The sequence below is a fragment of the Lutra lutra genome, chromosome 2 (genome assembly GCF_902655055.1).
Source record: "Lutra lutra chromosome 2, mLutLut1.2, whole genome shotgun sequence".
Taxonomy (NCBI): domain Eukaryota; kingdom Metazoa; phylum Chordata; class Mammalia; order Carnivora; family Mustelidae; genus Lutra; species Lutra lutra.
Window position 1 is genome coordinate 175,413,463 of NC_062279.1, and position 15,541 is coordinate 175,429,003.

Here is a 15,541-nt window from a genome sequence, read left to right on the forward strand (position 1 = left end):
TCTCAACGAGTTTCCATAATGTTTAAAGACCCCTGAGTTAACGATAGCTGCCATTTTGGAGCACCTGTTATACGTATAATATACCTTTAGGAAGACACTTGATTTTTCATGTCATTCCTATGAGTTGAAGTTTACAATGTGGGCTCTAGAGTAGAGTAGAGTAGGCTCTAGAGTAAGTTTTGTTGGAACATGGCCATGCTCATTTGTTTAGATACTGCCTATGGCTGACTCATGCTTCAATGGCAGAGGTGAGTTGCTACAACAGAGACAGTCCAGCCTGTAAAACCTAAAATATTCACTGTCTGGCCCTTTCCAGCAAAAGCTCCCTGCTCCAGGGTCAGATTTCCTGGGTTTGAGCCCCAGTTCTTTCCCTGTGTAGGTGCATGATGGTAAGTCATTTAAGTGTTCGCTGTTTCTGCCCCCTTTTAAAAACGAGGCGCTTGAGACTCAGATCAAATAGCTCGAGTAGGATCACTCAGAACTAAAACTTAGCAGATGACACACCCAAGCTCTCCCTACCCTAGTACTTTGTTACTCTGTTTTTGTGTTTTCCCTAGTGATAGCAGGGTTAGCAATAGCCAGTGTCACCAGAGTAAACCCACAATCAGTGCAAAGCAAACACTGGTTCAAGGAGCCCCAAGCCCAGACCCTTTCCCCCGCATGACTTAGTGCACCTTTCCACCCTCCCCACCTCTTCCTTGAGCTTTCAGATTCCCAAGGTTCTGTTCCATAACCAGTTTCTGGCCCTTTGTGAAATAGTGAATATATTCCAATTGTATCTTGGACTTAAAAATCCACTGAATTCAGTAAGTGGAAAGATATAAGGGCTAGAATTCACATGATCCAGATGCTTCCATGAGAAGGTGGGATTGTGATGAGGTGGTGGGGACAGTGGGGACACTGCCAGGCTCTGGGGCCAGACTGCTGGGCTTCATATTCTGGCTCCATCACTTCGTCTTCCTGACCCTCAGTCTCACCACCTATGAAAGACTGATAATGGACCTCCCAATGCTGTGAGGATTAAATGAGATAATACCTACGAAGCACCCAGAAAGGTACCTAGCTGAGGTAAATGCTCCAATCCCATCATCATCATTGTTGTTGTTGTTTCAACTACTGGGCAAAGCAGTAGATGTGTTTCAAGGATGTTCTCTTTGTAGAGAACTATAGAGCCACAGTTTAGAATCACACATTTTCTGCTTGAGAACATAATTTTAGAAGCTAAAGAATTTGAGGGACTTTGCTTCCAAATTGGTGTGAACAAACTGGAAGGGAACTTAGGTAGATACTGCCTTCTCTTTTATATGGAAGTACTTTAAGACACTACATATGAGGGACTCCTGGGTGGCTCAGTGGGCTGAGCATCTGCCTCCGACTCAGGTCATGATCTCAGGGTCCTGGGATTGAGCCCCGAGTCTGGCTCCGTGCTCAGTGGGAAGTCTGCTTCTCCTCCTCCCTCTGTTCCTCCCCCTTGCTCATGTATGCACTGTCTCTCAAATAAATAAAACCTTAAAAACAAAAGACAGTACATGTGAAATATGTGGTTAAAATCATGCATTTTAAAGCTAATGATAATGCAAAGTAACCATGTTCTTTTTGAGATTTGTCCAATTGTATATTGGACCTAAGTAGACCTACACTAAGTAGACGTACACTACTGCTTTGTGCCTACTCATTGAATGTAATAGGCCCTAAATACTGTTTGCTAACTATTAGATATTAACTGAAATTACTAACACAAATTTAAGAAAGTAACCTGAACACAATATTCTCAGAAAAACTTATGTGGAACCACTTGAATTTAAGAACTGGTCATTTAAGGGATGGTCATTTTTATTATAAAAATATTCTTTAATTCACAAAGGGATTAATACTAGAGTTCCTTTAGAAAGGAATTCCTCTATGCCATTTAGAATATGACTGAAGTTATTCAAAGATTGATTTCTCCCTACATATCCTTCCTATGTATATATCTTCCCTATGTATCTATATATACCTATAATACCGTGCAAAAGGATCAGTCCCATTTTCCTGATGGAGGAACTGAGAACAAGGGTGATCATGTCCTGAATCTCAAAACCCCAATTAGATAGTGGTAAATTCAGAATTACAATTTAATTGAGAAGGCTTATCTTTGGGGTGATAATCTCTAGTTTAACTTCTATTTGACACTAGTCTGTTTATATTCAAAAGCAAACCAAACCCAGGCAGTCAAATACAAGAGAGTTCCAGATAAAAATAAATAAATACATATGTACAATATATAAATATAAATATAAACATATATATATACATATATGTAGGCTTTTAAAAAATTCTAAAATTTGTGTGCAAAGGATATTTTTCATTCGTTGAGTTTCTTGAACTTATCTCAAAACAGATTTAGAAAGTGAATTTTCTCAAACATAAGCTTACACAGTCTTTATAATGATGTATAAATGCTATTTTTTCCTGCTTCCCAACTGCAAACAATATTAGTGGTTTGCAAGTAGTAGTTATAGAGTAATGATATGGTCTAGTATTGCTATGTCATATTGCACCAGGGTACATGTTCTACAGGACGTGTTCTTTTATTACCTCTTGGCGCTATACCAGATGTACTATACATCTTTGTAAGGAAAAGTCATTTTCCATGGTCTCTTTGTTTTTGTTTTTTTTTTAAAGATTATTTATTTATTTATTTGACAGACAGAGATCACAAGTAGGCAGAGAGGCAGGCAGAGAGAAAGAGAGGAGGAAGCAGGCACCCGCCAAGCAGAGAGCCCGATGCGGGGCTCGATCCCAGGACCCTGGGATCATGACCTGACCTGAAGGCAGAGGCTTTAACCCACTGAGCCACCCAGGCGCCCTGCCATGGTCTCTTTGTAAGGAAAGTCACAGGCATACTGCCTGTCTCCGAACAAAGACTCTGAAACAGAGTGACACATTAGCTTCAGTGTTAAGGTGTGACCTTCTGATTTATTTGGTTAACATTAGTCATTTCGGTTGTGACCAGGAAACATTATCCGCTCCCATAGGGTAAAAAAAAAACAGATCCTGTTTAACATGGATGTCCTTGCAGTTCACTGACTAGTATCTCAAGGCAATAGTTACAGTGAACTCGCATTTGGCCAATAATACTCTTAACATTGAGGAAGCCACGGATTACTATCTCCTCATTGTTTAAGTTGAATGTGGGTTTGGTTTTTTTTAAGATTTTTATTTATTTGACAGAGAGAGACAGAATGAAGGAGGGAAAACAATGTGGGTTTTTTTTTTTTTTTTTAAGACTTTATTTGTCAGAGAGAGACAGAGCACAAGCAGGGGAAACACCAGGCAGAGAGAGAAGCGGGCTCCCGGCTGAGCAGGGAGACCGATGTGGGACTCGATCCCAGGACCCTGGGACCATGACCTGAGCCGAAGGCAGATGCTTCACTGACTGAGCCACCCAGGTGTCCCAATACAGGGTATTTTTGAAGTTAAAAATATTTTCAAATACCACAACAATCTTTCTTGACAATGCGACCATCATGGGCTTTTTGTGAGAAAAAAATATATATATAAAACAAAGTGAACTTCCTAGTGGGAGACAAAGACAGCATGCATTAGAACGCATCTTTAATCAAAAAATACTTTTTTTTTTATTCATTAAATATTTAATGTTTTCCCTTTACTCAGCTTTCTAGCTTCATTTTATCTCTGGTGATGTTTGGACTTATCATTACTATTATATTATTATTTTGCATTCGGTGGAAAACAAAAATGATAGTTTACTGAACAGGTCCTTCTAGCAAAAGAATGGCTGAAGTCAAACCCTAATGCCCAATAGATTAATTCTTTATTATAAAAAACTTGGAAAAGAAAGGAAGAACCATGAGTTCATTAGCATGAAGGAACCTAAGTCATTCCGGGTGGGCATCTGTGAATATTGTGGTATGTTTTATCAACTTCATTTGGTTTTCAGTTTTCAAAAAGACTCAATGAGAAAAGGAACCATCTGAGAGGTCCTTTAATAACAGAAAAAGTAAAATTCACTTTCTTTTTTTTTTTTTTTAAAGATTTTATTTATTTATTTGTCATAGAGAGAGAAGCGAGAGTGAGCACAGGCAGACAGAGTGGCAGGCAGAGGCAGAGGGAGAAGCAGGCTCGCCGCCAAGCAAGGAGCCCGATGTGGGACTCGATCCCAGGACGCTGGGATCATGACCTGAGCTGAAGGCAGCTGCTTAACCAACTGAGCCACCCAGGCGTCCCTAAAATTCACTTTCTACTATGGAGGGATTTTAGGCTATTTCTACTTTTTCCTATACCATTTGAAATGTATTAGAAAAATCAAAACAATATGGTTTATTTCATTACCTGTCACTGAAGCTTTCCAAAGGCAGGGAGGCTGATTTCAGTATCCTAAGCACCTAGCACTGAATGGAGGAATGTTCCAATAAAAGCATGAATGAATGAAAGAATCAATGAATGAGCACATGAGCACTGTCTTTTCTAAGGAACATGGTAAGATAAAGCTACAAAGAGAATTTTACTATCATATATAATTACCAGCAAATTGCTTTGGACATTTTTTCCATTTATCTACTTACAGGCAACTTCCGTGGTTTACCTACATCCAGAACTGTGTACAAAGAGCCATATCAAACAGTGTATGGGACCAAAAGGAGTCCATTAAAGAACAGATAAGCCAGCTTTGGAACAGGAGCTGGCATTGCTGATACACAAGTTAGCCAACAGTAGCGTCAAGGGACATAGCTATTTGGAACCCATCAATGGAGGACACCAGATGCAAATGTTAATGAACCTCCTTAGAGACTTCTTGGTAGGGACGCCTGGGTGGCTCAGTCTGTTAAGGGTCTGCCTGCCTTCAGCTTGGGTCATGATCTCAGGGTCTGGGGATGGAGTCCCGCAGCCAGCTCCCTGGGGAGCCTGCTTCTCCTCCTCCCGGGAGCTCCCCCTTTTGTGTTCTCTTTCTCTCTCTGACAAATAAAATATTTTTTAATAAATAAAATCTTTAAAAAAGAAAAAAAAAAAAAAAAAAAGAAACTTCCCAGTAAAGGAGGCACTGGTCAGAGAGCTGTAGAACCTAAATGACCTTTTTTTCTGCATTAGCCAATATGCTTAGCTTCCACTATGTTGTTTCAGGGTAAGGATTTCAAGCCACAAGGAAACAGGCGCAGACCATGCCTGACCAGGAAGGCAGTTTCCAAATGCTCCTTGACACGCAGGTATTTCAAGAGGCTGCGTGTTCCAGGGCTTGAGCTCGTGAGCACTGTCTGGGAGCCGGTCCTTATCTCCCTGGTACTGCTCTGCTCTGGGGCAGTTCTTTGCCATATCAGTAGGGGGTCTTGGTGAATTGGAAAACAGATACAAATTTATCTGATACTGAATATAACACAGAATTTCACAAATGCTTATATGTGAAATCCAAGGCTTGGGATCCAGTAATGTCACTCATTTATCTGTCTTTCTCCTTTCCACGAATGTGCCACACAGGGACACCTCTTTCTACAGAAGGACAAAAGTGGGAAAGCAGCACCAGGACTTCTAGTTTCAGTGGGGGAAAAAAATCACTAACTGCTGCCACTTTTCCTCCTCTTTCATATTTCCCTCACCATTTTTCAGATTATTTTCCTCTCATTCTCATCTCAAATTCTCATTTAACAGCCCTGGTTTTCAAATGTAATCACCTCGGTTAATAAATACCCCGGAATAACATATAGAAATACGGCAATGCTGTGTGATTAGCTATTTGCTTTAATCCTTGTTTAAGTCACACACACACACACACACACACACCCTACTTTTTAATGAGTATTCACCATTTGAACAAAATATAGGAAGATATGGTTTAAAAGTAGGGAAGGGAAGAGAGATTGTCAATTATAAATTATTTAAATGCTATACTTATAATTTTTTTAAAAGATTTTATTTATCTATTTGACAGAGACAGAGATCACAAGTAGGCAGAGAGGCAGGCAGAGAGAGAGAGGGGGAAACAGGCTCCCTGCTGAGCAGAGAGCCCGATGCGGGGCTCAATCCCAGGACCCTGAGATCATGACCCAAGCTGAAGGCAGAGGCCTAACCTACTGAGCCACCCCGATGCCCCACTTATAATCTTTTGAGGTAGAATTTGTAGATATTTGGAAAGACACAATGTTGCTCTACTCTGAGCAAAGATATTCATTAAAAGAAGGAAGAAAAGAAAGAGAGCGAGGGGAAAGAAAACCAGTTTTCCCAGTCTCTATAATTTAACTAGGCAGTTAAAGTGAGTTGGAAATTTACATAAATGTTCCATAGGCTATAAAAGTTCCACAGAAGCACAACTATATGAATTAGAGGACTTCATAAAATATAGACTTAGATTTTAAGAATAGAAATGAATAGAAAATATATATCTAGAGTTTTACTGAGCCCAGGGCATTTAGAATGAAATTTTCAAGTGTGAGAAAGCTTATGATTTTCCAGGTGTATTAAACTCCATGGGATCATTTTTGTAGACATAATTGCAGGTCACATCTCACATACTCTGTAATTTCACTGTGTGCACTTGGAGTTAATATTTCAATTGAAAATCAAACAAACTGGTAAAAATGCCCCAAATTGGGCTGATCATTTATTCCCAGCTTCATAGAGAAATAGTGGATATTCTTTGAATTAATAAAGTGTGAAATGACTTTAATGCTTCAAGGGAAATACAGTATACCCATCTTGCACACGGTTTTCAGAAAGCATGGCTTATCTTATCCCACTCTGCATCAGAAAATTTAATGAGCTTATTTCCTTTTTCTCCAAATCTCCTTTTATGGCAAAGAGAAAATGAGGACCTACAATAGCAAACAGTTTATCCCTCATATATCAGTCCCCATGAAAATCAAGAGAGAGGGCAGACTGGGTCACAGTTTGCTTCTCATTGTTTCTGAAGCCGGAGCCTTAGCAGATTTAATAAGAATGTATTTGCAATCTGGGCACCCAGCTGCCAAGATCGTCTATGGCTAAGAATCGAATCCATGGCTAAGAATCGAATTCTGCCACAGTGGGTTAATTTCATGTGGCTTAGTGAGGCGTTCTTATCTCAAAGCCCGTGAGAACAGCCGGTCGGGCACAGACCTTTGGTCTTGGTGATACTAGGTGAGGCAGCTGACCCAGCCTGGGACTTTGCTTCTTATCCTCAAAATCCTGCCCATGAAGGCTAAACAGACCATCGCATTTCCTGCTGGAAGCACGCCTAAGTTCTACCCACAATAAAACAGACCCAGGATAACCGGAAACACGGTTTGCCCACGGAACCGTGGCTAACCTGGTTGGATTTCTCTAAAGTCACACGGAGAGAAATCTATTTGTGTACATAAACAAATAAATACTGTAGCTCAAAATTCACAGTCACATTCAGTGTGGAGTATCCCCCGTTGTTCCCTGTGCTGCCAGGTATATACACGTGTCCAACACACAGGTGTGCGCGCGTGCACACGCACACACCCACGCGCATCCTTTCTCCTATCTAGCCCTGCTGTTCTTTGGCCAGGGATTTCATCAAGCATGTTTACATCAGAACGCCTGCTGATCCCAGCCTCCACCTCACAGCCGTATCCTAGTTACCACAGCGGAGCCCTGAGGTCCCTAATCGCTCCAGCTTTCTCTCACCTGCCTCTTGGGAAACCACCGAAGCCGACACTGGGAAGAAAGGTAAGTGAGGATGAGCATTAGGTGGGACTATGTGTGCCATCTGCTTAACGAGCTGGCACACATCTACTGAGACTCCACGGGATTGAAAAGCACCGCTTTAAGAACCCTGGTCGGGGCGCCTGGGTGGCTCAGTGGGTTAAAGCCTCTGCTTTCGGCTCAAGTCATGATCCCAGAGTCCTGGGATTGAGCCCCGCATCAGGCTCTCTGCTCAGCAGGGAGCCTGCTTCCTCCTCTCTCTCTGCCTGCTTCTCTGCCTACTTGTGATCTCTGTATGTCAAATAAATAAATAAAATCTTAAAAAAAAAAAAAAAAGAAGAAGAAGAACCCTGGTCAGAGTCCTGAGATCAAGTCCCGCCTTGGGCTCTCTGCTCAGCAGGGAGCCTGCTTCCCTCCAGCCCCCACCTCGCCTCTCTGCCTGCTTCTGATCTCTGTCAAATAAATAAATAAAATCTTAAAAAAAAAAAAAAGAACCCTGGTCCTTACCACACACACTATTAAACTCTTAGAAGAAAAATATACCTAATATAGTTTCATATTTCTATAAACTATAGAAAATCATGACATTAATTTGGCATTAATTTCTTGGCTATGACACCCAAAAGCACAGGCAGCAAAAGAAAAATAGATAAATTGGTTCCATCAAAATGTAAAACTTTAATGAATTAAAGGATACTATTAGCAGGGTGAAAAGGCAACCCATGGAATGGGAGGGGGGGAAATCCCTTAAAATATTTAAAATATTAAGAAATTAATACCCAGAGGGTATAAAGAACTCCTACAATGCAACAACAACAAAACCAATTTTAAAATGGGCAAAGGGCTACATAGGCCTTTCTCCAATGATGATACAAAAAATAGTCAACAAGCATATGAAAAGATGCTCAACATCAGTAATGATCAGGGTAATGCAAATCAAAGCCACAACGATGTATTACTCATATCCATTAGGATGGCTATTATTTTAAAAAAACATACAGGGGCGCCTGGGTGGCTCAGTGGGTTAAGCCGCTGCCTTCGGCTCCGGTCATGATCTCAGGGTCCTGGGATCGAGTCCCGCATCGGGCTCTCTGCTCAGCGGGGAGCCTGCTTCCCTCTCTCTCTGCCTGCCTCTCCGTCTACTTGTGATCTCTCTCTGTCAAATAAATAAATAAAATAAAAAAACATACAGAGAGAAAATGAGTGTTGGCATGAATGTGGATTGGGAATGTTGCTGGTGGGAATGTAAAATTCCCATACTGTGCAAAACAGTAAGGGGGTTCCTCAAGAGTTTAAACATAGAATTAGCATATGATTGACCAATTCACTATTAGGCATACACCCAGAAGAATTGAAAGCAGGAATTCCAACAGAGAAAGGTACACCCACGATCATGGAAGTATTATGCACATACCCAAAAGATGGAAATCACCCAAATGTTCATTGATGCATGAATGGGTAAGCAAAATGTGGCATATACAGACAATATACATGACCCTTTAAAAGGAAGGAAACTCTGACACCTGCCATCGCACAGATGAACCATAAAGACATTATGCTAAGTGAAATAAGTCAGACCCAAAGGACAAATACTATATTATATAAAAACTTTCATGAGTTACCTGGAATAGTCAAATTCACAGAGACAAAGTAGAATGGTGGTTGACAAGAGCTGGTACAGAGGAAGAATGGGAGTTATTGTTGAAGGGGTACAAAGTTTCAGTCTGGGAAGATGAGAAAGTTCTGGAGATGAACGGTGTGTACAATTTGTACAATAATGTGAATGTGTTTAGTGTTTCTGAACTGCACACCTAAAAATGTTATTATGCCTATCTTATCACAGTAAAAAAACAGTCATGGAAAACCAGCAGAGTTAATATGTGGAATAAAAAGGAGGAAGGAATGAAGATTTTCAAGAGAAAATGGGAAAATGATTAGGAAAATGACGTCCTAGGTTACACAAACAGAGACAAATGACTGATACACCAGCTTTTTACCTAATGAGACTTTTAAACTCGGTGTGATCTAGTCAAAAAGCGTCCTTATTCCAAGGTTAAGATTAGAGCTAGTCTGAGAAGTATTACAATCTTTTCATGCTTTTAGATGTTGGATGTTTGTTCCAATATATACATGAAAATAACTTTTTAAAGTACAAAACAAACCAGTATTCCAAAGTGGTACAAAATCTGAGTAGGGATGAATCCAACAAATATTTATGAAGTATCTACTTTATGTTAATATGCAAAGGATGGGTGTCTGGGTGGTTCAGTGGGTTAAGCCGCTGCCTTCGGCTCAGGTCATGATCCCAGGGTCCTGGGATCAAGCCCCACATCGGGCTCTCTGCTCAGCAGGCAGCCTGCTTCCTCCTCTCTCTCTGCCTGCCTCTCTGCCTACTTGTGATCTCTGTCAAATAAATACATAAAATCTTTAAAAAAAATATGTAAAGGACAATCTATGTCAGAGAGCTAGATCAACTGGGCAGTGGCAGACTTTCTTGCCCAACTTTGGCTCGGTCTCCTGAAATTGTTCAGTAGAGCTCAGTAGCTGAGTCAGACAATATTAGCATTTCTGGTAATGGTGAAGGATAGCCAAATATTCATGAACTCAGTTACTCCTGAAACCTTTTGGTGTGTTACAGAGTTTGAAAATCTGATAAAAATCCATGAACATGTAAGCACAGACTTCTCCTTTGGGTGTGTGTTTCGGGACCACTGGTGCCAGGGTGAGGATGAAGATTAGACAGAACTGATCTGTAGATTTTATTACTTTAAAATTCTAATCATGATTCTGCAATGCTCTCTATGAGGTCAGGTGACCACTCCTTTGCTTTAGGAGTCCTTAGCTTCTGGTATTTTATTCATTACTCATGAATTATAGATGTTAGCACTAAAAGAAATTGTAGAGACCATCTTCAAGGAGTTTTCCTCTACTTTTTTTTACATTAAAAAAAAGATTAACTTGAAAACCTTTCCTGGAGTTTAAAATGCAGGGGAACTTTTCTCTTTTAAAGAAGAGAAGTGCTTTCATGGCTGGATAATGGAAGTTATACAATACATCACGTTGTTCAGTTATGTTTAAGGTTATCTACGTAATTGATCTTCATTGTTGTTTCCACCACCTGGGGACTTACATATGTTTACTAAAAACCACCTCAGATACTCATTAGATATAGACAAATTGAGCATCTCAGTTTAAAAAAGAAGAAACAGGCCATGAGAAGTTAAGTGACCTGTCCAAGGTTATTTTTGAGTTTGTTGTTTTGTTTGGCCTCATCGACTGAATTGGGTTTCTTGTAGACAATGAAAAGATCTTCCCTTGTTCTCCTGAAGCACATAGTTCAGAAATGGACAGAAGTGGTGATGACATATACCAAGTAGATGAACGTAAGCCTCATATAGGCTTTTCCCCAAAAACAGATCCAAGAAATGGAGGGTGGTACATGGCGGCAACTGGACAGCATTATCTTCTACTTTAGAAACCTGGTATTGGTTATGACTGGGGTTAGGTGGGCAGAGGGAAGAGACTCTTATTTCCTGAGCTTCTGTGATAACATATATTTTATTATTTTTTAAAGATTTTATTTATTTATTTGACAGACAGAAATCACAAGTAGGCAGAGAGGCAGGCAGAGAGAGAGAGGAGGAAGCAGCTCCCCGCCAAGCAGAGAACCCGAGGTGGGGCTCGATCCCAGGACCTTGGGATCATGACCTGAGCTGAAGGCAGACGCTTTAACCCGCTGAGCCACCCAGGCACCCCGAAACATATATTTTAAACAATAAAGTGATAGAACTCAATCTTTACACGTATACCTGAAATGAAGATCGTCATATACAATGGGTGAAGAGAAATGGGAGGGCAAGTATAATTTGAGATGTTTCTAGAAGACAGTCTGATGATATTAAGAGCTTTACAGTGTTCATTAAAAATAGTTCATTTTCATTAGCCCAATGATGCCACGGATAGAAATTTACCTCAAGAAAATAATCAGAGACAAAATTTATAGTCAAGTATGTTCATTACAGTGATATTTTTAATGTAATGAACATAACAGAACATATTTATATGTGAATGCAACCAACAATGTACAGTGGTATAGAAATGGCTAAATAAATTATGGCATAGTTGTAGGCTAAAATATCGACCTCATGTTCTCAACTATGTTAAACTTATTAAACAGTATTTTACAATATATATGAAATATTTTTAAAAAACAGAAAGAGGGGTGCCTGCATGGCTCAGTTGGTTTGGCATCCGCCTTTGGCTCAGGTCATGATCCCAGGGTCCTGGGATCAAGGCCCATATCAGGCTCCCCGCTCAGAAGGAAGTCTGCTCTTCCCTCTCCCCCTACCCCTCTTCCCCTCTAGTGCTTGTGCTCTCTCTCTCTTACTCTCAATCTCTCTCTCAAATAAATAAATAACATCTTAAAAAAAAAAACAGAAAAGGAATAAATATACCATAATGTTAACTGTGGTTATCTTTGGATTGTGAGATTATAAGTAATTTTTCTTTTATTTTTAAAGATTGCATTTATTTACTTATTTGAGAGAGCATGGGCAGGGGCAGAGGGAGAGGGAGAAGCAGGCTCCCCACTGAGCAGGGAGCCCAATCCTGGGGCTCGATCCTAGGACCCTGAGATCATGACCTGAGCTGAAGGCAGATGCTTAACTGGCCAGGCACCCCATAAGCAATTTCATACTTTAAATTTCCAGGTTTTCTTTAATGAATATGCTTTTATTTTTATTTTTTTTAAGATTTTATTTATTTAACAGAGAGAGAGAGACAGCAAGAGAGGGAACACAACAGGGGAAGTGGTGGAGGGAGAAGCAGGCTTCCTGCTGAGCAGGGAGTCCGATGTGGGGCCCAAGCCCAGGACCCTGGGATCATGACCTGAGCTGAAAGCAGACACTTAATGACTGAGCCACCCAGGTGCCCCATGAATATGCTTTTATTTAAACAACAACAACAATAACAACAACAAAACCCTCTCTGAGTCCCTGAATTCAGTAGATTAAGCCCAGACCCCAACCTAGAGGGTAAGAATATAAGGGACCTGGGGGATGGGGGAGGTGCAGGGAAACCATTGTCGGGTATGTCACTGTCACCCCAGCACCACCACCCTGACACACAAGGATTTACTGTCTCTACCTTTTGGAGCTTAGTGAGGGCTGTGGCTGGGGCTCAGGAGGGCCGTCCGTCCAAGGTTCAGCCTCTTTCCTTCATGCTTGCTGCATGCATAGGACTACCGCTCACATAATACTAATACCTTCTATATGTAGAGAATTCCATCCTTGGCAGTGTGCGTTTACATGGGTTGTAATTCACTGGATTGCCAATATTTGGGGAGTCTGGTATGACAGTTATTTTTACCTTATATGAAGGCAAGGAAACAGAAATTAGAGAATGCCATGAGGATTGTTCAAGAACATAAAAGTGTCTCTTCCAGCTTATGCAAAGGCCCCTTCCTTGTGTCCCACACTTTCAAAAGACCACTCTGATGGAAATACCCTTGACCTCTCCCTTGGGTGGTGTAAGAGGGAATTTATAAACAATACCTAATTATTCCTTGTCTCTTAACTCCAAAGATGCTCACATATACAGACAGTGGTGGTAATCTTTCCTCTCGGGTCACAAAGATATAAACTGAACAAAGATAAAGATTTCTGTGGTGGGTTTAAGATGAATCATCACGTTGTATAAACTACCAAGACTGTCATATAAACATACACCAGATACATACTGCCTAAGTAGCTGATGTCTTAGTTGCTAGGAACGGAAATTTAAGGTTTTCTTCAAGTGAAAAAGAAAAGAACACTGGGAGAGTAGTCAACCAAAAACCCACTACTTTTGTTTGCCCGGTCCTTTATAGGATGTAGAACAAGAACATACAGGAAAATCCAGGCAGCTTGCTTGGGACTTTTCAGTTCAAGGCATGCCCTTTGAGGCAAATTCTGAGAGATTAAAAAAAAAAAAAAAAAAAAAAAAGCTAGGAATGTCTTCAATTTCATTATCATTTTCATAAGTGTGTTAAAAGTTGGGGGCCATTTTCTTTAAAAAATGGACTACCATTATTCTATCATGTTCTCTACAAACCAAGAAACACAACCATTTATTCTTTCCTTATTCCTGAAGGAAGCAGGGAACAGGAAGAAGAAACTGTCCAACTTCTTCCATCTTTTGCATTTTTCCCTTCTGCCTTCTTTAGAGTATCCATGACTTCAAGATGAACAACACAATGTTTAGGAAGAAACAGCCTATACTTTATGCTTAGAGGTTCTTAAAAAGAAGAGGTTGGTGCCCTGTTTACAGAGATGATAGTATCTAGCTGACAGCATCATTAACACTGTCTCCTCCTGAATCCAGACAGGGTCTCAAAACCCACCAAAATAAGAACTGTGGACATCCACCACCAACCAAGGTCACTATGAAGGCAACTTCCTATTGTGCCCGAAAATGCGCAAAGACTCTTTGGAGAATGTTCTTTACTCGGAGTTCTACAAAAACCAGGATTTGGGATCCTAGGATCATCTTTAAAGTCATGATACAGAAAACATCCAAAGTAAAGAGGGTCAGGTTCAAGATGAGGGTATTTCAGATGAGACATTAAAATATACACTAAGCACAAAACTTTTACTTTTATTTCACATCTGGAAATACAAAGTTTGCTCCCCTGAAGACAAAGGAGCTGGATTACCAGTTTTCAAATCAGTTTTTAATTTTTTGTTTTGTATTACTTCTTTTTTTTTTTCTTTTTTCTTTTTTTTTTTAAGATGCAGCACCCTTTCTTACACCAAAAGTCTACCTGGGTGCGAAAACAGAACTGATAAAACAGAAAGCTGGAGTGCATGGGTGGCTCAGTCAGTTGAGTGGCTGCCTTCGGCTTGGGTCATGATCCCAGGGTCTGGGGATCGAGCCCCACATTGGGCTCCTGCATGGCGTGGAGTCTGCTTCTCCCTCTCTGTGCCTGCTGCTCTGCCTACTTGTGCTCTCTCTCTATCAAATAAACAAATAAAATTTAAAAAAAAAAGACCAAAAAAAAAAAAAAAAAACCCAGAAAGCTGGCTGAAGTGCAGGCAAGGGAGGCATCCCCATTCATTCTGCTTCATAGTCGACTGTGGCCAGGTGGGGGGCCTGTAGGACTCCAGGCCTGTAGGACCTGTAGGAATACTGAGGGCACGGTTTGGAACCTGCCAGTTAAATGGCCTCTAAAGTCAGTTAAAGTTCCAAATTGTTTTGCCTTGACTATACTGCATATTGCCAAGAGTGGCAAAGCTTTCAATGAGATCCATAAGCTTATGGCAATACTAGCAGTAAAACTAAGCCAGGAGCTGGTTTTCACCCTTATTATCAATGATCTATGAAAGAAAGAGAGAGAGAGAGGGAAGAAGAAAGGGGAGGAGGAGAAGGCAGGCAGGAAGGCAAAACAGCCATATCCTCAAATAAATCATAAAGTAATAGCTGTTAAACTAGTTCTCAAAGCACATAATCCTTACCCAAATCTCTGAGGACAGCTTCCTAAATGCTGTTATCCTGGGTAATACCTAATGATCAACCTCACAGTATTTGATCATTTTTAAAAATGTGCAAATTACAAGGGGTGTCCCCAAAATAATTTTGCCCTGTTGAGGCAAAAGAATACAATTCAGATTCTTGCCCTGTTCTTTATTAGCTAAGTGAATCCAGAAAAATGTATTCCACTTTTCTGAGCCTTGGTTTCCTTATCCATATAGTACAGATTTTATGGAGAACAGAGATTGTATGAGAACAGAGGAACGACTGCGTGGAGAATAAGAATATCAGGTACCATTCCTGGCACATACCAGTTATGCAGAATTGTGAGTTTTCTTTCTTTAATGGCAAAAATTCCCCTTTAAAAAATAACATCATGGGAAAGGACATGTAA

The 15,541-nt window shown here is 40.5% G+C and overlaps 1 long non-coding RNA gene across 1 annotated transcript; it reads left to right on the forward strand.

Moving 5' to 3' along the window:
• The first annotated feature begins 7,403 nt into the window (after positions 1-7,403).
• On the forward strand, positions 7,404-14,224 carry LOC125093663 (uncharacterized). The gene is made up of 2 exons (XR_007125309.1): positions 7,404-7,665; positions 14,002-14,224. It is a non-coding gene; the product is annotated as an uncharacterized LOC125093663 (long non-coding RNA).
• Positions 14,225-15,541: the final 1,317 nt, after the last annotated feature.